General features: G+C 48.8%; 1 protein-coding gene across 4 annotated transcripts in view; it reads right to left on the minus strand.

The window, feature by feature from the left end:
* LOC147443768 (uncharacterized) overlaps positions 1–22,042 on the minus strand; it is a 73,927-nt gene that overhangs the window by 34,764 nt on the left and 17,121 nt on the right. The gene's annotated exons all lie outside the window — the stretch shown is intronic.

Genomic DNA, 22,042 nt, shown 5'->3' on the forward strand with positions numbered 1-22,042 from the left:
TGAAAACTGCCCATAGGGCTACATCCACCTCTTCGAGAGAGGGCTACAACAAGCATGATGGGGAGACTCTCCCAATGAAAAAACAGCATATATACAATGAGGCTAAATCAAGAGATGGGAGGAGGGAAGAGCCACACAGGTGGACAGTAGTCACCCCCTGGACAATAGTGTAGAAAGGCCCAGGGCGCCAGAGTCGAAGGAAAGCCTCGCGGTGCTCCCGCATGCGGTCGGAGCTGCCCTGTAGTCCCTCAAGCTGTCCTCTGAGAGTATGGATCAGCTCTAGCCAAAAGTCACGAACAGTCTCTGCTGGTGGCACACGGCGAGCCTCAAAGATGCGGAAACAGCGGGCCCGCCAGATGAACCAGAGAGCTAGGCCGCTGATGAGCTCCCAACACTCCTCTCTCTCACTGCACCACTCCTGTGGAGTAAGCTCTGTAGCAAGCTGGAGTGTAGGTCGCCCCCCCCCTGCATCATTATCATCCTGCTGGTGGAAGATAGCTCAAACTGAAGTGCCGGGCCCGTGAGGGTGGACCAAGTCGCTGCCCCCCAAGTGTACTGTCGAGCCATGGAGAGAGTAGGCATCAGCCGAAGAACTCGTAGCCACACCTGCTGGGCCGAGGGACAGTCCCAAAGACAGTGACGCTGACTCTCCACCAACTGGTCACAGGCTGCACATGCGGCCGAGAGACCACTATGCACAAGCCAGCTCCCTACTGCTGTGGCTCTGTGTGCAACCAGCCACTGAAACAAAGTGACGCGCCTCGGCTGTCTGGAGTCCCGCAGCCTCTGCCAAAAAGCTGCCAAGAACTCGATTGTGAGGCCCTCCTCCTGCCAATGACGTGCTGCAGCGGGGCGGGACTCTCTCTGTGCTGCAAGTATATGACGTCCAAGCCGAACAGTGTACTAAAAGAAGGGGACTCCTGGGCGGTCTGCAGAAGAGAAGGGGTCCCTCCATAGCCACTCACCAGTATCCCACTGTACTCGTGCCAGTGGACAACACTCCCAAGCCCATAGCCTCCAATGTCCAATCTCAAGAGCTGCTGGGTCAAGGTCTATGACGCAAGTCCTCCCACAGATGCCCACAACTCGGATCCTCTGGAAACAGCACTCTGCTACCTGCGGGGCCTCTACTACAACTCGTTGTCATCGTCCCCCACCCTGAAGCTCGAAGAACAGGGCTGGGACAGTCTCTGAGCAAGCCCTTACTGAAATGAGAACCTCCAGTCGTGTGAAGGCTCCCATCCACCGGGGTGCTACTGGCTCGAGAGGCGTGAGCCACTCAGCTGGAACTGACTCTGAGATGTCCTGACACATGCTCTGCACCCCTCTCATGCCCTGTAGTTGAACAGCCTGCACCTCCTCTGACAAACCTGTGAACTCTAGCCAGTCACCTAGAGAGCGCGCTGGACCTGCTGCCATGGGACCCCAAGAAACATGAGGCCGACTCCCAACCAAGTGGCCTCTCTGAGTGCTAACCATGGGGTTTCAGACGAGGGGCTGCCGTAGGCGCTCCTCCGTACACGTCGGTTGTCTCCGTAAGGGCTCCCAAGATCGAAGCAAACTCACAGCGAATCGGTCCTCCAGTCTCCTGCTCAAACCAACTCGGCGCAACTCTATAAAGATCCATCTGGACGAAGGTTGCCAAGGGCCTCCTGACTGAGGCACCCTGGCACGAAGCCTCTGCAGCAAGAACTCCTTCCAGGGCTCCGCGCCTGGAAGAAGTCCTCTGACGACAAACTTCCCAAGAAGGGCTCTGCTCTGCTGTGCAGGATCAATGATCCCAAGCCCTCCCTGAGAACAAGGAAGTGTGATGACCGACCAAGCCACCTTGGCTCGGGCAATCTGAGTGTTGCGACTTGACCAAAGGAAGTTCCTGATCAGCCTCTCTACCTGGCTGATACAAGAGCTCGAGAAGATCCAGCAAGAAGTGATGTACCACATAGTCGCCAACAACACCTGGTTGGCAACTACTACTCTACCAACCAGCAAAAGTCGTGTTGAGCTCCAATGTAACAGTTTTCTCCTAATGGACAGGAGAAGAGGAGCAATCTATTGCTCGGGGACAAGTCCAGACTAACCTGACAACCCAAGTACCGAACTGCGGTCCCTGGAGGAATCCACCTGAAACCCTCTCCTGGCATCCAATCTGGCACAGGAGCACTGCCAACCGAGAAAGCCATTGTCTTTCTCCAGTTGATCAATGCGCCCCATGCACAGCAGAAGGTCTCCAAAGCCTGCTCACATCTGTGTAGATTGGCCTCCTGGCCCTCTAAGTACAAGGCTGAGTTGTCGGTAAACTCAACGTCCAGAAGCTCATCTCCCCGTATAGGGAGTGCTAAGCCCCTCAAACCAACCTGCTGTGACACCAAAAATCTACTCATCGCCTCCGCATAGAACAGAAAGAGAAAGGGGGCAAGAGGACAACCCTGTCTGACCGATCGTGTGAGCATGAAGCGCTCACCTCTACCTCCTGCCAAAAGCACCTGACTGGGAGCCTGTCTGTACAAAGCTGACACCCCTCTGATCCAAGCATCTAAGAAGCCCATCGTGCGGAGCGTGCTCTCTAGAAAGTCCCAGTTGACTCTGTCGTATGCCTTCTCAAAATCGAGAAGAAGAATCACAAGGTCCTCCCCACGGAGCCATGCCAGGGCAGAAGCCTCCCAAAAAGTGAAGATGTTGTCAAGGATACTGCGTTCCTTGACAAAACCTATCTGAGTCCCATGTATAAGGCTCTCCAAAAGTGGCTGAATCCTCAAACTCAAAGCCTTGGCAAGAATTTTGTAGGCTGAGTTGAGGATGGTGATGGGGCGCCACTGTCGAATCTCATCCAAGGAGCCACCATCCTTTGGAATAAGGTAAATCAGGCCCTCACTCATGCTATCCGGCATCACTCCTGTGTGCAGAATGTACTGAAAGGCACTACAAAGATCTGGGCCAAGCAGGTCCCAGTACTCCAAGAAGAAGCTGGGAGTTAGCCCATCCTCACCAGGACAGCTATCACGAGGGAGGGCCCTAAGAGCCGTGTGCAGCTCCTCGAGCTGAAGAGGCATCTCTAGCCTCTGGCGCATCTCCTCAGTCACAAGACAAGGCATCTGTGCCCAAACCTGCTCCCTGCATGCATCCTGTCGCTCTGACTGGGGCTCAGCCGACAGTAACTCACGGTAAAAGTCAGTAGCAACTGCACGCATATCCTCGGGCTCACAAACAACTGACCCATCGGGTCTCCTCAACTGATTGACCTTGGCATGCGAGTGCCGAGGTCCCACTGTCTCAAAAAAAAACACCTGTAACTCTGTCACCCACCTGAGTCCACTGAGATGCCTGTCGGTGAAAGGCAAACTCATGACGCCTCTCCTCTGTGCAAGCAAGCTCTTGCCGAGCCTGCTGTAACTGCTCCTCCAACCATGGACTGTCTGGATGGTGCTCCTGCATCCTTTGTAGTGAAGCAATGCCTCGTCTGAGACGCTGCTCCTCCTCTCTCGCGGCAGCCCGTCGAGCCAAAGACTCCTGGAGAAAAAAGTGGCTAAGCTGAGCTGGGCCTAAGGCCACTTTGTCTGCAGGTAGAGCCTGGCTGTCCATGCCCTCTGTCCAGAGAGCCTCTACGCTCTCTCTGAGTGCTGAGTCCAACAAGACCCGCTCTGGGATGCGAAGCATCGTGCTCCTCTGCCTGTCTGCCACTGTGAAGATCACTGGTGCATGGTCCGAGAAGAATGTCCCTGCCAGGATGCCCACTGATCCCCCCAGGTCACTGAAGTGGTCACTAGTGTAGAAGCGATCTATCCGCGATAGATTCACTCCTCCCACTCTGCGGTCCGATCTAGAGAAGGCAAGACTCTCTGGAGGCCTCACAAAGCCAGAGTGCTGCCATGTATCCGAGATCCTCAAAGTCACACACAACCTCTCCCAAGCTGCTTACTCGACTCCATGCACAGTAGCATGGCTGCCTCCGATCCTGTCAGAAGGGTCCTCCAACATGTTGAAGTCCCCTCCTACACACCAATGGTCAACTTGTGGTAAAGACTCAACAATCTGTGACCAAAACTCTGCACGAGCACTCGCCACATTGGACGCATAGATGTTCAGGAAGCCCACTAGGCCACCCTGAACCTGCATAGTAATCCACTGAGCCTTGCCTGGCACAATAATCCCTCTGCCCACAATGGCCTGCTGCAATGAGTCCGCAATAGTCATACATACCCCTCCCTGGATGCCTCCAGGTCCAAAAGCAGCTGACCAAAAGTTATCATAACGTCCACACAAAATCTGACCACATCGCCGAATGCGGCTCTCAGACAAATGGTGCTCCTGAAGCATAAGGAGATCAATCTCTCCTCCCACAAGGCAACGCTGAAGCTCCTGACGCAATCGGCCCCGCTGTCGCTGAAACTGGGGCCCACCTAGTCCCTGCACGTTCCACGAGACGATCCTCATGGAGAGCGAGAGAGAACAGATGCTGCCGCAGCAACAAGACGGGCTATCTTCGAGGCTGGCTTGGATGGGGAGTAATCCGCATCCGAGCGTCCTCTAGATAGGCGAGACTGCAGTGAGTGCCTGGCCCAAGCCCAAGCAGAGCGAGCCGTGCGTACAACAACCTCCTCTGTCCAAGAGTCCTCATGAATGTATACATAGCAAGGCAAACTGCGTATCAGCAAAAAAGTTCACCACAATGTGCCTACATCCTGCTGAGTCTGGGGGTGTCACCGCAAACTTGGCCAGTGGCCACAAAGTCTGCAGCAAATCTGTAACTCCAAGTTCTCCCATGTGGTGAGAGAACTCGAGAACCTGTGTATGCAACCATCCCACCACTGAGTCGAGGGACCACTCTGTCTCGGTCCTACCACAAAGGGGGAAGGAGAAACCAACTGCTGAGTCCAAGGCCTCTGTCCCCCTAGCGGCGAGGACCAAGCATGGACCCTGAAGCAGGCTGCCTCGTGGTCTGCTGCGGAATCGCCGAGAGAGCAAGTGAACCCGTAATCGAAGAAATCCCAGCGGCGTCGGAGGTCAATGCTCGTCAGACCCCGAGGGATAGCTGCAAGGGAAGATGTCTGAATCTGCAGAGGGGGCCGCAAGAAGGGCTGACCCTCTCTCGCTAGGCGACTCGTGGCAAAGGTGCTGCCAAGAGATCTCCTAGCCGTCGGCGAGGGACCAGTCTCCTGAGTCGACTGTGGTACTGAAGCAGGAGGAGGGGGAGGGGGAGAAGGAGCTGGGGGGGGCGGAGGAGAAGAGAAGCGAAGTGGGGCGACAGAGACAGGGGAGCGAGGTGGGGAGTGGACGGGAGCAGAGGGCGGGGGGGGGCATGAGGAGGAGGGGAACTCTGAAGGTGGGGCGGCTGGCGAGGGTGAAGCGGAGGTGGAGGCTGGTGTAGGGGGCTCCTCCTGCTCAAGAGGACCAAAGCGGTTCCCCGTGGGAACCCACTGCTGCTGAGTAGGCACCTGAGGGCCACTCTGAGTGCCAGGCTGTCGCTGTGGCCCCTGGCGTCGACGGCCGCGGGCTTGCTGCTACCCCTCCTCCGATGGAGCCCCAGGCTCGGAGGGTGGCTCTGAATCTATGCGCTGTGCCGCTGGCTGTAGCTGCGGCCCAGCCTTGGCAGGCTGGGGCTGAGGCTGAGGTGCAGGTCGTGGCCTCCTCCGTGGACAGGCCTTCGCTAGGTGGCCCATCTGTCTGCAAATGAAGCACTGGTTCGGGAGACCCGAGTACTCCACACTCTGTCTAAACCAACCCCCACTCACCCGAGGCAGAAGAATGACCTTCGGGAGCGTGTGGGTATCTCTGACCAAAACTCGAACTGAAGGGATGCCAGCCGCCTTGGCAGCTACTGATGCTGCCGTACGAGGTGTCTCCAGAACAGACAGTCCCGATGGTGGAGCCAATCCTGGAGAGAAGTGGAAGGTACTCCCTCCGTAAACCCGGAAAGCAGACTGAGATGGGGATGTCTGCCTCCTCTACTAGCACATCTAAAGTCGGGTCAAAACCATGTCGCCACTGTCGAAAGTGGGCGCGTGATGCTCGGATGGCCAGTGGACTCATAGCTATGACCTTGGAGGCCATCTCGAAAGTCTCGAACTCGATCTGGTAGTACCCCCGTCCATGAATCTGGACATCCAAGATCTTGCCCACCTCTGCGAGAAGGCGGGCCTAGAGAAGGTCTCGCAGCTCTCCTCTGCTAGGTCGGGTGCCGAGAACCTTGCAGATGACCGAAGTCGCATGCAAACGCTCCACCTCTGCGGCAAGGCTCGCTTGCTCTGTCGGCGAAAGAGCAAGTCGAATGGTGGGCTCAGCGGGGTCGGGCGAGGGGGCTTCAGGCGAGTCCCTCTGTGGCGGAGCTTGAGCCTCCATTTGTGTCTGTTGTTGCGGAGAAGAGGCAAAAAATTGAAGACGAAGGGGGAAGCTCCTGCTGGACCAAACACGCCAAGGTAATTGGCGAGGCTCGACAAGCAGGAAAGGCGAGACGAAGGGCCAAAAAAACAAAAACTGCGGGTAGGCGGGCGAAAGGATGGCGGACGGACAGGGCAACGACGAGGGTGGGGGTGACTGGGCGGGCAGGTTGAGCGAGCAGCGGAGGGAGGACAGGGCGCAGGGCCGGGGAGGGGGGGTGTATGTGAGTGTGCGAGCGACGGGGAGGGGCAGCGGGCTAGATTGAGTGCAGCGGGGCCGGCCAGGGGCTTGCGCGCAGGAGGTTACGGAGGGGGGGGTGGGGGGCAGCGATGGCGAGGAGGGGAGGAGGGGGGGAAGCAGCGATGGCGAGGGGGAGGGAGCGGGCAGCAACAGCGAGCCTGTGTGCTCGCTGTTGCTGCACTGTGTTATGCAAGGAGTGGCACAAATGGAAGTGCTGCAGAGCAGCTACATGCAGTAGAAGCGACAGTGCGAACTGCACTCTGTAGCGACAAACGACACCAATTTCTGATTCCTGTGTTAAGAAAAAAGGTACCAAAGGGAGGAGGACCAGAGGGGCGTTTAGGTATGTAGTAAGGCTCGATCCAAGGATCCAACACCTGGAATTTCTCCTCGGGCCCGCTATCCACGTAGACACACGACTGTTCATGTCTCTGAACTGGCTCGAAAAAGTGATAATAAAAAGCATAGAAACATGGGAACGGCACCCTAGGGCCGAGGGACAGCCATTTCAGAACGGGGAAGGTCAGGGACGGACAGGAATGGCCAGTTTTGGTGGGCAGCCGGACGTCCCGGGAATGCCGCTTGGAACGGCTAAGCTCTTAGGTTTCTATGACTGTGTTTTCTTTGAGGAGATGGATTGGCAGATTTGTTGTTCCTTTTGCAAATGCATGTCTTTCTTGGAATTTTCAATGGAGCTACCTATCTGTTGGGTAGCAGGTTGATGATTCGATCGCACTTTTGTACCACATTGTGGATTATAGATGACAGGGGGGGATCACTTTCCTTCTAGAAGTAAAGGATGTTTTTTTATTTTGCTTTTCCATCCAAGGATGGAAGTTCCACTTCCGGCGTCGGTTGACTCTTGCTCATCCGTAATGCAGCAGTTCAGGTGCATGTTCCAATGCATGTGTTGGAGTTAGCTTTGATAGGCAGAGCCAGCAGTTCAGAGGCATGTTCCAATGCATGTCATGTGCACATCTAACCCTATGTGCATGTGGACAAGCTACCTTAGGTCTAGGGTTCAGGTCTAGTGTTCAGGTCAGCTTAGGAAGTGTTCTGGCACCTTTGTGAGTCTGTGTGTAGGCCGTGCATGTCCAGGCACTTAGAGTAGTTGCATATCCTCTCATTGCACACAGCATGATCATCAGAATTACAGTCAGTATCCATCATGAGCATTTTACAGTTCACAAAACTCATTTTCCCTATTTTAGCCATTTTTCACTTATTATTAATAAGTGACTTTGTTGGGAAACTGGGTAGGGCAATTTTGCAAGACACTATATAAGAAAACTAGCACTTTCTAGCAGAAGAGGCAACAGGAGTCCACCAACTCACAGTGCACCTTCTCAGCAAGACTGGCAGGAGGCCTAGCATTTCCAGCCAACAACAGAACAAGACCAGCGTTTTCATAGCAGACCAGCTTTGGCGTTTTCACAGCAAAAGGCCTAGCGCTTTTGCAGTAGATCCCAAGATTAGCCTAGCATTTTTGCAATTGCAGATCAACATCAGCGTTTTGCAGATTCCCGACGACAGAACCAGCCATAGCATCAGCGTTTTCTGTTTTCAGAACTTAAGACTCCACAGCAGCAGCCCCAAACCTCGCAGATCTCACCCTCGCGTAGCAGGTCCTCGCCGCACGGTCAAATCAGCTAGTGTTTTCAGTTTCAGCCCGCTGTTCGCAGATTTCAGCATCTGCGTTTTCAGCACATCGTCATCATCGCCGTCCTCGCCAACAGTGTCAAAATTCAGCAGTTAGCAGATTTGCAGATTTCAGCCCCTGGCGTTTTCAGACTTCAGCCCGTCTAATCGTTGCTATCATTGTCGTCGACATCGTCGGCAAGTCCATTGCATCTAGACCATTGTACCAGATTTGTGCAATCAATAGCATAATAGACCTCTCTCGCCATAGAGAGTGGGGCCCTTGGGGGAGGGATTGACAACATTCTGGTGTCGTATTCTTCTCTCTCTATCTCTCAGTCTCAGCACCTTCATTCACAATGTCGTTCAGTTTGTTTGTGATCATTTGCACTCTCTCATTAAAAAAACGGAAGGCTCTCCCTTTTGTAAGTAAAAGGAACCCTTGAACACAGTTTGGAACACTCATCTTGAGCAAAGTTCAACATTCACTTCCGCTGCACCTTACAATGGTATCAGAGCTTTGGCAGTGTTTCTGTATCACTCAAGGAAAGAACCACAGAATTTTTTTTGCTTGTTGCGGTCACACGTAACCCAAGTCCACTTGGGCGTGTCGATTCCTAATCGTGTTTTTTAAGAGTAACAGGTAACCAAAGAAAGAAGGGCTTGTCCGGCCTCCCCTTGTTCCTCTTTTCACTCATTGAGAGCGGACCGTGCACTTAGCGCCGGCCAATCGACGTGAGGTGGGAAAAAGCAACCTTGGTGTGAGCGCAAGGCCGCCAAGGGGTGCGCCCGCAGGGAAGAGTAGAGCTCGGATAAGAGAAAAGCCTTCTCTAACACAAATTGCTAGCTAAAGAAAGACCTCAAGAACCTCAAGAACTCGAGGACTCAAGGACCCAAGAACCCAAGAACCACAAGAACCCAAATTCCTTGTGAACTTAAGTACCCAAGATCTCAATGTATGATCATCACCCAAAGCGGAATGGATACATCACATGAAGGTGATAAGCATGGAGGTGGTGGTGAAGAATTTTCCCCACCAGGAGGTTTTTCCGACCCTCCCCCTTCCCCATCTACGCCACGGTTTGCACCAAATCCTATGGCGGCTTTGGTCAAGTCGATGATGGACATGATGCTACGACAAGAAGCGTAATGCGCCGCCTTGGATTGCGAGCGCGAAGAAAGAACCGCAGCCTTAGAGAGTGAGCGTGAGCAAGCGCGCTTGGCGGCCGAAGAAAGAAAGGCAGAATTGGATCGCGAGCGCAAAGAAAGAAAGGCAGTATTGGATCGCGAGCACGAAGAAAGACGGTTAGCCTTGGAGCGTGAGCGCGGCAAGCCCGCTTGGCGGCTGAAGACAGACGAACAACCTTGGAGTTAGAGTGTGAGACGTAGAGAGACCAACGCATGCAAGAGTTGGTCCTACACGTACTTACCTCGAAGCCCGAGCCGGTCAAAGATGTTGATAGTTCATCAAGTAGCATAAGCAGAGATTCGGACTCCAACAACCCTGTCACAGAGAAGATCACCATTCAATAAGTATGACGGTAAGATGTATGCTAGTGTTATTCATTCTTGGTTGCATCAATTTAATGCTTATTTTGCAACAACTAATAAGACAAGGAATAACAAGGTTTTAACGGCAACCATGTACCTTGCCAATGATGCCATTAATTGGTACCACGCTTGGCAAGAGACACAGTTGACCGCGCAACTAGAGGAAGCCAAAGAAGGCGCGCCCCATTCCTTCAATTGGGCCAACTTCCAAGACAAGCTCAAGGCGCGGTTTATGCCACCACAGTACCTAACACGGTTGAAAGACAATTGGCGTAGTCTCAAGCAAAATGGTATGCCCGTTATGTCTTTTTCTAATCATTTTTTTGCAACTCGGCACCCAATTACGCGAATCAAATAATGAGCGCAACAAGGCATTCCTTTATGGATTGGACGAGTATATCAAGTATGATGTCGAGGTACTCGATCTAATCGATCTCAACAAGGCAGTAGCGATTGCTCTTGCACAGGAGATGAAGCACAATAAGGGAAAGCCTAAGGAAAACAAGCCTTCTCAAAGTACCTCTCAGACTCCTCACAACCCTTAGAATGGTAAGAACGGTAACTCTTCTAGCCAATCTTCCTCTAGTGTTTCAGAAAAGAAAACTCAAAATGAATCAAAGGGTAAAGCTAACACACTTGCTAAACCTAAGCTCAACCAAATGAAAAAGCTGCACAAGGAATTTTATAAGGATACATAACGGCAAACAAACAAGTCATTTATTCTAAGGAAGGTCGATGTTATCACTGTCACGTCAATGGTCATATAAAGAAACCATGTCCTAAGATTGAATCTAACGAATCTAAAGAACTCACAAAACCCACATCCTCTATTAATGCCATAAATGAGAACACTCCTGTGTCCCAAGTTTCTCATGATCCTCTCATTGATGAGTCTCTCATGAAGTGTTATAGTCATGTGAATGGTCAAAACATGGTGGTCTTATTTGATTCTGGTAGTATGCACGATATGATTGGTGACTCTTGTCGAAAGAGCCCGCTTGGAGGTTAGCAAGACATCTCCTCTTGAGGTGTCGGGCTTCGCTCACGATATGGACTCTCTCATTACACGAGAGTGCCTTGATGTGTTATTCACTATTCAACAATCGTCCTTCCGCAAAAAAAATGCATGATACAAATGTGATTATTTACAAGGATGATGATTTGCATGATAAAGATGTGATTGTTCACAAGAATGATGGTTTAGATGATGGTTTTTCCAGTGAAGCAACCTCATTGCAGATACGATCAATCACGCAGAACCAATCTTGGCTCTCGAGTCGAGGTCCAAAGAACTCACTCAGGAAGTATTGTGTGTTCGCATGATTAGTCAGCATGCATTGTTCGAGTGTTTCATTCGTGACAGTTTCTTGTATTTTTGTCACCGTCTTTATATGTTCCCGTTTCACAGGCATGCCATATTGTACGATGCACATGATTCACTCATGGATGAGCACGGATGTATCCGGATTTCTCTCGAAAAGAAAAACAGTTTGCTTTAAGGAATTCACATTTCATGTCTCTTCCTTGGCATGATACAGTTTTAGAATGAGCACAAGAAAGATTGACCATCAAGCATCGGCATTTCCATTGTAATTTTCCACAATTCATAGATTTAGATCAAAAAGTCAAGATTCGATCTCACTTTGTACGAGTGTTTGGTGAACGGATTGGCACTCCGTCACTTTGTTCATCTACATTGCATGCACAGTCTTTTAGAAAGAATAGTATTTTTCCAGTCACTTTACATGGAATGGGTATGTTCATGATTTTGTGGTGGAAGTGGTTTCAGGAATTTTCCTCCTTGGAGATTCTTGATGAAGGTGGACCTACGGCGCGGCCCAAAGAAGCAAGGATTGCAGACCTTTATGAAGTTCAAGTATCGCACGACCCACGCATCAAAGAGGGCCGACGAAGAGTCCTTCCCAGGATTCCAGACGCTATTGGCGATCTCCCTCGACGCCATACAATTCGGTACCAGTACCTCACTTTAATAAGGAGGGTATGTCACATGCACATCTAACCCTATGTGCATGTGGACAAGCTACTTCAGGTCTAGGGTTCAGGTCAGCTTACGAAGTGTTCTGGCACCTTAGTGAGTCTGTTGTGCGCAGGCCGTGCATGTCCAGGCACTTAGAGTAGTTGCATATCCTCTAGTTACACACACCATGATCATCAGAATTACAGTCAGTATCCATCATGAGCATTTTACAGTGCACAGAACCCATTTTCCCTATTTTAACCATATTTTCACTTATTATTAATAAATGACTTTGTTGGGAAACTGGGTAGGGCAATTTTGCAAGACACTATATAAGAAAACTAGCGCTAGCACTTTCTAGCAGAAGAGGCAATAGGAGTCCACCAACTCACAGTGCACCTTCTCAGCAAGACCAACAGGAGGCCTAGCGCCAGCCAACAGTAGAACAAGACCAACGTTTTCATAGCAGATCAGCTTTGGCGTTTTCATAGCAAAAGGACCGGCGTTTTTGCAATAGATCCCAAGATCAGCCTGGCGTTTTTGCAATTGCAGATCAACATCAGCGTTTTGCAGATTCCCAGCCATAGCATCAGCGTTTCTGTTTTCAGCACTTAGACTCCGCAGCAGCAACCCCAAACCTCGCAGATCTCACCTTCCCGCAGCAGATCCTCGCCACACGGTCCGATCAGCCAGCGTTTTCAGTTTCAGCCCGCTGTTCGCAAATTTCAGCATCTGCATTTTCAGCGCATTGTCGTCACGTCGTCGTCATCACCGTCCTCGACGACCCAGTGTCAGAATTCAGAAGTTAGTAGATTTGCAGATTTCAGCCCGTCTTATCGTCGCCATCATTGTCGACGGCAAGTCCATTGCATCTAGACCATTGTATCAGATTTGTGCAATCAATAGCATAGACCTCTCTCGCCATAGAAAGTGGGGCCCTTGGAGGAGGGATTGACAACATTCTGGAGTCGTATTCTTCTCTCTCTCTCTCTCTCTCTCTCTCTCTCTCTCTCTCTCTCTCTCTCTCTCTCTCTCTCTCTCTCTCTCTCTCTCTCTCTCAGTCTCAGCACCTTCATTCACAGTGTCATTCACTTTGTTTGTGATCATTTGCACTCTCTCATTAAAGGAACGGAAGGCTCTCCCTTCTGTAAGTAAAAGGAACCCTTGAGCACAGTTAGGAGCACTCATCTTGAGCAAAGTTCAACATTCACTTCCGCTGCACCTTACAATGCATGTGCTGGAGGTAGCTTTGACAGGCAGAGGGGGATACTTTTATCTCCAGAACCACTTCTTGTTTGATCATCCGACTTCCTTGGATGAGGTTTACAAGTGGAGCATGTGGTGCCAGATGCTTAGCCGACCATGACAACAGTTCGAGGAGGCTTGTTGGAGTGTGGACTTCTCCTATCTCCATGTTATCTCCTTCCCCAGTGGTAGCGTGGCCTTACAGATTTTGTCTTACCTTTGCCCTTTTGTGAGCTTATCAGTACGAGTTGTAGAACAAGTTTACGATCTTTTGTGATCTTGATTGTGGGACAGGTTTTCAACCTCTTATGGGTGGTTTTCTTAATGTTCAAGTGCAGATTTGTCGAGATCCTTTGGATGACAGTTTTGCACGTAGTGTCGACAATTAGTGGGGACATTTAGTTCCTACTCCTACAATCTGCAACATTTGGATGCTTCTCCCGTGTTTCCCTTTGTAGAGCTCCAACCTTTGGGCAGCCCATTTTGATCTTCATGGACATGTTGTAGTTTCCCCAGCCGGTTCCTTTACTCTTCTCTTGAGTATTTGTGTATTGGATATTGATTACACGTTTCAATTGTGGGTATATTCTCTTCAGCACAAGTGGAAGGTATGCCCGGTTTGAAAACATTCAAAGCATCTACCTTCTTGTAGCACGGTGTCTCGTTGACGTGTCAACGAGATAACGTCAACGAGGCTCTTTGAGGACATGTATTGAAGGTATGCCCGGTTTGAAAACATTCAAAGCATCTACCTTCTTGTAGCAGGATGTCTCATTGACGTTGCGTCAAACGAGGCCTTTGAGGTTGACTTTCACGAGAATCCCGAGGATTTGGTCGTTGTTGCCGGGAGTTCTAATTATTTGCCGGAGTTGCTTCTATAGTAAACTCAGCTTTCCTTTCGTAAGTTTATAGCCGACCGCTACATGGTCCATAAGCTCTTGTATGGTTGACACTTGCTTGGACAGATAGTAGCCTTGTAAAGGTGATGGTAGTCCAATGGTATATCGCTCGCATTGGTCCTCCAAGGGAATCATCTTGAAGAAAGACACCGAAAGGTCGACATCAAGAACCTGCGGACTCTCTACAGAGATCCAAGACTACTGCCTGGAATAAAAGTCGAATTCTATTCAAGAATTGATGGGTCATGCGAAACTGGGTTTTGCGATACATTCGGGAAATTTGACTTACCCCACTGATGAGATCTTGACTCAGAGAACCAACAGACTTCTCACAATGAAAGTAGGAAGAGAAAAGAGTTCCCAAGACAAAAAAAAACAAAAGATACACGTCCCCGACAGACTCTTAGAGAAAGGGCTATTTATCTCAAAGAGGGGAAGTGTTTTGGTTGCGGGGAATTTGGACACATCTCCGCAAAGTGCCCCAAAAAGGCACAACAAGAACAGACTGAAGACAGGCCAGAGAGTTCTAGAGCAGCAGAGGAACGTGGCAGAAAAGGCAAATGAAAGCAGAACTGGTACCACATTGGGTGGGGCCCGAAACGAATCAGATGAACGTAAGTACAAAACTTTGCCGCACTTAGGGCAAAGTGAAAGATCAAGAAGCCCTCATTTGCTTTGATGGAAGAGCCAAGGCCATTTTTTTCGCTTGAATTGGCGGCTCGACTTGGAATTACGTCCGATAGGCGGAGGCAGTTCTAGCGGCACCCAGACGAGATGTTGCCATTACACCGATCATTGGCAAACTTCGTTTGCAATGTCAGGGGTATTTTTAGGGCACGAGGACTTCTACCTGATGCCCTTAGGAAGGTTGTGACGTCCTCCTCGAAATCCTTTGGCACCACAAGAACAACACCGTGGTTGACTATCGGGTTGAGAAAGCGACTTTGACAAATGAAGGGCAAAGAGATTGTACTGACGAAATTCAGTTTCTTTACTCGATTTTTTGGAGAGAACTGAATAATGATTGAAGGTCGAATATGTTTTGACCTTGAAAAAGAACGCCAAGATTTTCTCCACACATGCCGATTGCTTTTCTAAGAGCTTGCCAGGCGAGTTGCCACCAGCTCGTCCTGAGGATCATACTATTGATTTGATACCTAGAAGCACACCACCGAACCGGCCACCTTACCGTGTGAGCCGAGCACGGAATGAAGAGATTATGAACCAAGTGAAAGACCTCTTGGAAAGGGTCTTATCCAGCCGAGTACTTCACCTTACTGCTCTCCGATGTTGTTGGTTTTAAAGAAAGACGGGTCTTGGAGAATGTGCATTGATTATAGAGCTCTCAATAAAATCACCATCACGAACAAATTTTCGATTCCGAGGATTGGTGATATTCTTGACCGACTACAGGGATCCTCTTGTTTCAGCAGGATCGATTTGAAGAGCGGATATCATCGGAGCCGGGAGATGTCTACAAGGTAGCTTCTCGGACGAGCTTCGGTTTATATGAATTTTTGGTGATGCCTTTTGGCCTTACCAATGCTCCAACGATTTTTAACCGAATGATGAACAGGATTTTCATAGAGTACACATCTTTTGTTAGCACTTTCTTTGACGACATTATAGTCTTCTCCAAGGATGGGGCACAACATCTTCTCCAGGTCTTTCAGGCATTGTGAGATCACAAGTTGGCGATCAATGCCAAGAAGAGTGAATTTTTCTTACCAGAGATACACTTTTTGGGACACATTGTCTTAGCAACAGGAGTACATATGGACCCGGCCAAGATTAAGACTATACGTGATTGGCCCGATTTGAAGAATGTCCATGAAGTTCGAAGCTTTTTGGGCGTATGTTCTTACTACCGGCAGTCCATTCGAAAGTTTGAACAGGTTGCTTCCCCTTTGCATATCTTGACACAGAAAGGAGTCCCTTTCTCGTGGGGACCCACAGACGTGATTGCCTTTCAGACATTGAAAGAGAAATTGACTACGGGACTAGTTTTGACTTTGCCAGATTTGCAAAAGTCATTCGAAGTATATTGTGATGCTTGTGGTCGTAGTCGGGGTGCGGTCTTAATGCAAGAAGGCCATGCCATTGCCTATGAGAGCCGATTGTTTTCAAGGCCGGAATTGACAGCACAGATATATGAAAAAGAGCTTTTGGCGGTTATCCATGCTCTTACTCAATGGCGACACTACCTACTTGGAGCCGATTTTACGGTCTTCACTGATCATCAGAGTTTACGCTACTTGTCATAGAAGCAGCTTTCGGAAAAGCAGATGCGGTGGACTAACATCTTGTCACAGTTTCACTTCCAGATTGTCCATGTGCAGGGATAGAAGAACTTGGAGGCAAATGCTTTGTCCCGGAAGCCGTTAGTCTTGGCTATTTCCGCGATTCATCATAGAAGCTTGGTCGATCAATACGCCACAGATCCAGATTTTTCAGATGTATTCAGTCGAAAACAGAATGGGGAGGTAGTAGCGGGTGTTGCTAAATTGGCTTTATCTAACAGAAAAAGAATTCTAAATGAATTATTGGATTTATAAGTGAGAGGGTTTTCTCGCTTGGAACATCAAGGAAAAATAATTCTAAATGAATTATTGGAATTTTAAGTGAGAGGGTTTTTCTCACTGGAGACATCCGAGTACGGAGTATTCCTAGTGCGTTATTCAAAGTAATGACAGGAGCACTGTGAAAGGGAATATCTGTAAGGCCACCAGGAACGGGTGCTTCTGATGTGTCACATCGGATGGGTGACAGGGAGCATCGGAAAGAAGTATCCGACCATCCGGGAACGGACATCTCTGATGCATCATAGGATGGGTGACATAGAGCATCGCGAAGGAGATTGTACCGTAAGTTCGGTAGGAAGGACTAGGTGTTGGGTATTCCTGATGCGTCACAAGGTGGGTGACGGGTGCATCGGAAAGGGGATATCCATAGTCGAGAGGAAATTCCGAACTGTGTTAGAATTGTGCACAAGGAAAAAGCAAGCACTTGAATGAAGATGGGTTCAAAGGAAACTTTGAGGAAAAACAGATGCTTTTTGAGAAACCGGGATTGCTTTTCGGGAAAGCAGATGCTTTTCCGCGAGGAAGTCTATGTCTGCATTGCAACTGTGCATGTGATTGCATCCAGGGACGCCTGGGAAGTGCAGTGAAAGCATTGTTTTTAACTTATAAGGTTTTATTGAGTTTTTGGGCAGGTTCAAACTATTTTTAAAATACGCCGGCTGCCCACTTAATAAGTGGGCAGCCATCTGATAAATAAGGCAACAGATCAGCCAACGTTTTCTCTCTCTCTTTTTCTGGCAGAACAGAAAAAAAAAAAAAAAACGGCCGCGATCTCTACGCGAGCAACTATTCGTGCCCATGGCTAGGAGCTATAAAAGCATCACATGCCCTCACTCAGAGGGGGGACCAATCTTTGCAAGGAGGAGATGCTGCTGCAGATTTCAGCCGTAAAGAAGACGTTGCCGGTGATGCCCATGGCTGCCCCAAGTGTACCAGATGTCGCCAAGACCCAGTGCGCGAGTTCCCTCGCGAAGAAGTGCCTACGAAGCGTGTTTCCATCGCGACAAGTTGCTGTTTTTCTCTGTTTTCAGGCCATAAACGTCGTAGACGGGGCTGATTTACGAGAAGGAACCCGAGAACACACCTCTTTTGTGTGTAGGATTGGAAGAGAGGATTTTCTATGGAGAGATCTCTTCCGGGGAATTGCTTTTCGAGAAAGGAGTTGCATTTCGAGCGTCGAGACTTTGAAGGTAACGATTTATTTTCATGTTATGAACTCTGAGTATTTGTTTGCAGGTGTACTTCCTCTTAGTGAGGGAGTAGGAGCAGAGGAAGGTATGAGCCTCTACAGGAGAAAAGCCCGCTGAGGAACTAGAGCCAGATCAGCCCAAGGGTTTCGTAACCGAGTTTGGGAAGTAGATCCACAGATCGGAGAGAGGTAGTCTCTCAAGTTGTGATCCGGAAGTTGGGATTCCCAAGTAAGGACTTCGTGTCCGGGAAAGCGGAGTTGTTCTGCGGGAAGAGGACTCTGGAAAGAGAGTTGGAAAAGAGTTGCAGGGATGCCATGCCCTGAATCTGGAAGGTGAGATCCAGAGGCGAGAACCTTGATTCTCGAGGAATTGGAATAGGGTTTTGCCCTAGGAATCGGAAGCTAAGGCTTCCGAGAACCATCAAGTCTTATTCTAGAACGAACGTGGTAATACGTTCGGTTCAAGTGCTTGTATAGACTTCTCCTCAGTAATAAAGATACTATTACGGGGGGGGGACCAGCCCATCTTCTGGTCCCCAATACTGTGTCGATCTTCTCACTCTCTATCTCTCTCTCTATTTATTTCTCTCTATATCCTCTGGCTTCAGTAATAAGTGATAAATCCTATTTATCCGAATGTATTTTATATTGTTATGCGCTCCCGTTTGTGACAGCGGGATATTCCATTCGGGATGGCTACTTGATGAAGAAAACAATGTTGTGCGTTACCCAGCCGTTGAGGGAAAAGATTCTAACCGAATGCCACTGTCCACCATTTACGGGTCACCCCGGCATTGATACCACCTTCAAAGGTGTGGGGAGATACTTCTTTTGGCCGAGACTCAAGAAGGATGTGGACGATTTTGTACATAGTTGCTTGGTATGCCAGAAGGTCAAGTTTGACAGGCATAAAGCACAGGGATTGTTACAGCCTTTACCCATTCCCACCCGCGCCCCTGGGAAAGTATTGCAATGGATTTCATTTTTGATCTCCAGAAGACAGAGTGGGCACGATGGTATCTAGACTGTTATTGACAGATTTAGCAATCAGGCTCAGAAGACTCAATGGAAAAAGTTTTTGCCCTTGGTGGAATTTGCCTACAACAACACGATCCACTCTTCGACGGGGAAGGCGCCATTTGAGATTATTGAAGATGCTACGAAGGTTCCACCCTTCCTAAGCACAAAAGATAAGATTTTTGAAGCCGACTAGTACACAAGGGACTTGGACACTGCTTTTGCCAAGGTACGGGAGGCTTTAGCGAAATCTCAAGAAAGACATAAGAAGGCAGTAGATCGACACCGTCGCGATTTGAAATTAAAGGAAGACGATTGGGTGCTCTTGCGTTTTGAGAAGGCACACCTGAGAAAGAAAAAGGAAAAGGAGCGGCTTTTTCCAAAGCTTAGCATGAGATACTATGGACCTTTCCAGATAAAAGAAAAGATAAATGATGTCTCCTTTAGATTGAAGTTGCCCAATACTTGGAGAATTCACAATGCTTTTCATGTGAGTCTCTTGAAGCCTTTTAAAGGTGTTGTGCCCGATGATGGGGAGCCACATGAGCAACATGAAGTGGACGAAAGCAAGGAGATACTCGTTCCAGAACAGATACTGGCACATAAAGATAGAAAGATTAAAGGTAGAGTGATTAGGCGGTTCTTGGTTGAATTCAAGAACTATCCTGCATTGGATGCGAAGTGAATGGAGAAGGAGGACCTAGCAGATACTCCTCAGATTGTGGAACTTTACCTTGAAGCATTCGGTTTAGCATAGTCTACTCCGATAGAGCCCCGATTTCAGCATGGGTGAATCTAGTGCAGTGGGCATGCACAAGAGGGGAGTCACTCCGCTCCTTTGTCAACAGATTACCCCGACTTTTGATATAGAGTCACTGATGTCCTTTTGGGTTTCAGGGATACTGCTGAGCTGACAGTATTCTACTATATGACTTTATGAACTAGAATTCCCGAAAATGAATATGATACTGATTGAGTGCATGAACTAATAGATGAAATGATTGCATCTATAAACATGATTGCAATATGGATTAGTTAATTGGGCATCTGTGAGGTCCCTATTGGATCTAGATGCATTTGCTAAATACGTTGCCGATTAATCATGGTCTGAGATTTGGAATAATTTTGTGTGTGATTTGTCATGTGATGTCCTGTGATAGCCTGTGATGTCCTGTATGTGACTGTCGATTGGTACATGTACTAGATGTGTTGTGCCTAGTGCGTCGGTACTAACAGTCAGTGTCTGCTAAGACAGTTTATGACCTCTGTCTGTTTTGCAAGCGTAATCAAGGGCGATTACAATTCTTTCAAAAAGGGGGTATGCCACAAACTGGTGACATGGCTGGCCCCTGGACACACACACCTGCTGGCTGTCTCCCGATTATGCGTCAACAGGCTGTATGGACAAAGTGTACGGAATTCCGCAGATCGTGCTGATAGGCTGACGTGGCAGTAATACGGAATTCCGCTTTTTTGCGCTGACATGATGACGTGGCAAAACTGTACGGAATTCTATAAATTGCGCTGGCTGAATTTGATGGCAGCTTTTGGAATATTAGCTTTTGGTTGAGAAGCTTTTAAAAGTTGAGAAGCTTTTGATTTTAAAAGATTTTGGGGCTCTGCTTTTGGGCATCCCTTGTACTTATTTAAATAAATAAGTGGACAGGGCTTCACTTCTTAGAGCATCTGGACGTAGAGTCTGAGAGTGAGCACTTACACACTCTCTTGTACTTTGAACACAGATTAATACAAAAAGAAATACGAAAGGGGCGCCAGTCTTTGGAGCCAATGCCTCTAGGCATGAAACTACGTTGGGCCGTGTCGACCTAATTGTGAATTGTGAATTGTTTTGAAGTGAATCTTAGTTGTGTCGTGGTAGAATCTTGACTTGGGGTGTCAAAGTTTGTTACAGTATGCATATCCTTATTATCCATATCCGAGGTATGCACCTAACAGATTTCAAAGATTGCAGCACGACCGTAAAATTTTTCACCTTTTCTGGAGTGAAAGATCCGATGAAAGCTTTACAGTTTCTCCAGCAATTCGACAACAGCTTTGGAGAACTATATGAAAGAATCAAAGATTTCTTGAGCAGCGGGATTTCTTAAAGACAATGCTATGCATTGGTGGAGTTTTGAACCTGATGCTTTTGGGGCTCTACTTTTGGGCAATCCTTGTACTATTTATAAGAGCACTTGAGGCCTCACTCTACATAGCAACTGGACGCAGAGTCTGAGAGCAGAGAACCCTCGAGAGTTGTACTTTGTGGCGAGCAATAATAAAGAAATACCGGAAAGAGATGCCAGTCTTTGGGGCCAGTGCATCTGGGCACGGAACTCTACCATGCCGTGTCAACACTCTCTCTCTCTCTCTCTCTCTCTCTCTCTCTCTCTCTCTCTCTCTCTCTCTCTCTCTCTCTCTCTCTCTCTCTCTCTCTCTCTCTCTCTCTCGCGTAAACTTCAATGATTTTACAATGTAAAGTTCAATGATTTTGCAGTTTCTATTTGTGTGTTGCATTTGATTTCTCGCTTAGTGGGTCCAATCCTATAACATTGCCACGTCACCAAGTTGCAACGCAAAACGCGAGCTGCCGTACGATGGCACATGGCATGTCAGCACAAAACGCTGAAGCTCTGTACAGCTGCTGCCACGTCATCAGTTTGCTACGCAAAGAGATATGGTGTCTGTGTGTATAGGTCCCGCTTTATTTTATTATAGTCGCTAGGCACTTGGGCCCCATCGGACGGGGTCCCACTTTTATTATTATTTGGCACACTTGGCGAGGATCTGTAAGTTGGTAAACACTTCGTCTAATTCTGCTTCATCTAGGGTTTAGGCCCCTCGGCCAGGATTTGCAGGTTGGCTCAGGTCTTCAGTGGCTTGACACCTCAGCAGTTTGTGACATCTTCCGTAACAAACTTCAATCTTCCTTTCATAAGCTTGTTGCCGACCGCAGTACGGTCCATAAGCTCTTGCTAGGAGAAACTTGTTTAGACAACTAGTATTCCTATGGAGGTGATGCCATTCCAATGGTATAGCGTTCGCACTAGTCCTCCAAGGGTCCCTCGGCCGGAATCTGCAAGTTGATAGAGAAGTCAGGATTAGAAGTCGGGATTTTCAATCTAACCCCTTTAGTCTTCAAGTTAGGTTTTTAGGCCTCTCGACAGAGGATGTGTAATCTAAAGCAAATACCTCTCTAGCAATAGAGAGGGGGACCCTTCGAGGGGGGTTTGGGAGGGTCCTCTCTCTCTCTAGCACTCTCACTCACAGTTTGCATTCCACTCTCTTGTTTTGGTCATTGCACATTCTCTCATTAACTCAAGGAAGG

The sequence above is a fragment of the Adiantum capillus-veneris genome, chromosome 13, assembly GCF_014529385.1.
Source record: "Adiantum capillus-veneris isolate H3 chromosome 13, ASM1452938v2, whole genome shotgun sequence".
Lineage (NCBI taxonomy): Eukaryota > Viridiplantae > Streptophyta > Polypodiopsida > Polypodiales > Pteridaceae > Adiantum > Adiantum capillus-veneris.